The sequence below is a fragment of the Acomys minous genome (assembly GCF_964271855.1).
Source record: "Acomys minous genome assembly, chromosome: 5".
In the NCBI taxonomy this organism is placed as follows: Eukaryota; Metazoa; Chordata; class Mammalia; order Rodentia; family Muridae; genus Acomys; species Acomys minous.
Window position 1 is genome coordinate 72,250,703 of NC_140494.1, and position 1,832 is coordinate 72,252,534.

Genomic DNA, 1,832 nt, shown 5'->3' on the forward strand with positions numbered 1-1,832 from the left:
AATGTCATATTTACCTGTGTTCCACACTGTGGTGTCTCTTCTCAGCAAGGAGAGTCAGACACTGGTGTTTTGTAGCCCTCAGTTCCTTCTCAGATACTGAATGTAGGTGCTGTGTGCCCTGCCAGGCATGTGGCTAGTTCTTGAAGCCTGTGTTTATGCCTGGGTGGACCCTGAACTTTCTGTGGATTGGCCAGGTGACATGAGGGTCAGACCCACTTGTGTTCCAGACTGTGGTGTCTCCTCTGGTCTAGAAGAAGAAGATGCTGGTGTTTTTGTGACCCAGTTTCTGAGACCAAGAGCTCAGAAACTTCTTGCTTCACCAGGAGTATGACTAGTCTTTGGGGCCTGTGGCCATGCTTACAGGGACCCAGGGACTTTTCTGTGAATTAACTGGGTGGCTGGAAGCCAGACCCACCTGTGCTCCACACAGTGTAGACTCCTCACCTGGGGATCACCTGCACTGATGATTTGTAGTTCTTAGTATGGTCCTTAGGTTGCTGTGCAGTCACTGGTGTGTTGCTGATCAAACACAGTGTGTGTTTGCCATTACCATCTTGGATCCTCCAGGGCTTTTTTCTTCTTCTTTTGGCTTGTTGCCAAGTGATAGAGATTTTTTCTCTTTCTTTCTTTCTTTCTTTCTTTCTTTCTTTCTTTCTTTCTTTCTTTCTTTCAAGCATCATCAGTTTATTATAAAAGGGAGGAAGTGAAATTATTTACATGATGAAATAGTTGAGAGCATCAGCGGAATGGGCAGCTTCATGTGACACCATTTCAACAGCAACTTCAGTCCACATACTTTCCAAGAATGTCAGCATCTCTAAATAAATAATCCTTGTCATCTAAAACTACTTTGTTGCCTCCATATTCTGGAAGAAGAACTTTGTCTCCAACTTTCACACTGACTAGTTGAATCTCTTTACCCTTTCCTTTTGTGCCTGATCCCACAGCCACTACTGTTCCTTGCAATACTTTTCCTTGAGACTTTTCTGGAAGCATTTTGCCACCATTGGTTACAGTTTTGGTGGCACTTCTTTCAGCCAACGCAGGTCAAAGAGCAGAAGAAACTTTCTAAATGTTTGTCCAGCCATCAGTTGCCACCGCAGCACCAGGCTCTGCACTCAGGCTGTCACTGCAAGGAGAGTTCTGAGGTCCACGCTGCACACAGGTGCACTCCAAGATTTTTATCTTTAAACCCGTACTGTTAACATGAGTTTTTTCATGAGATTTTGAGGCTCCTGTCACTTTTCCTATTAATAATTGTTCAGTTCCCTCATTTCCTTGTGCCAGTAGACCTGGTATACCTGTATGAGAGTGAATTTGAGTAATATATAATGGACAGTTTCTACTTTTGATCTCCTGTTGCAATTGCATAAATAACAAAGTCAATTCTGAGTTATCAGGAGTAAATTAAGCAGTTTCTCTATGAAAAACAACTCTTTCTCCATACTGGGATTCAGTAACTATATTAAGATATTCAGGAAAACCCAATAATACAGCATACAATTCTGATTTTTGAACTGAGGTATATGCAAAATATTGCTTATTTTGTCTTACTTATAAACTGCCATTCTCATATTGTTTGCAAAAGTTTAGAATGTTGGTGTCTGGAATTGGTGTTCTCTTTACAATACATGGAGAATCCAATTAGCTTTTTTTTAAAAAATAAACTGTATGTTTGCTTTTCAGATATTTATTATTACTTTCCTCAAGTAGTTACTACAAGCTCTTTGCCAGTCTTCATTGATTACCCACAATGACATAATTTTAGCATTAATAAGAGGCATTACAATTTTGGCCAGGTCTGTTCCTGAAAACTAATGCAGGCTTATTCA

The 1,832-nt window shown here is 40.6% G+C and overlaps 1 pseudogene across 1 annotated transcript; it reads right to left on the reverse strand.

The window, feature by feature from the left end:
• Positions 1-674: 674 nt before the first annotated feature.
• Positions 675-1,088, reverse strand: LOC311598689 (10 kDa heat shock protein, mitochondrial-like; annotated as a pseudogene). The gene has a single exon. The product of its transcript is annotated as a 10 kDa heat shock protein, mitochondrial-like (transcript).
• Positions 1,089-1,832: the final 744 nt, after the last annotated feature.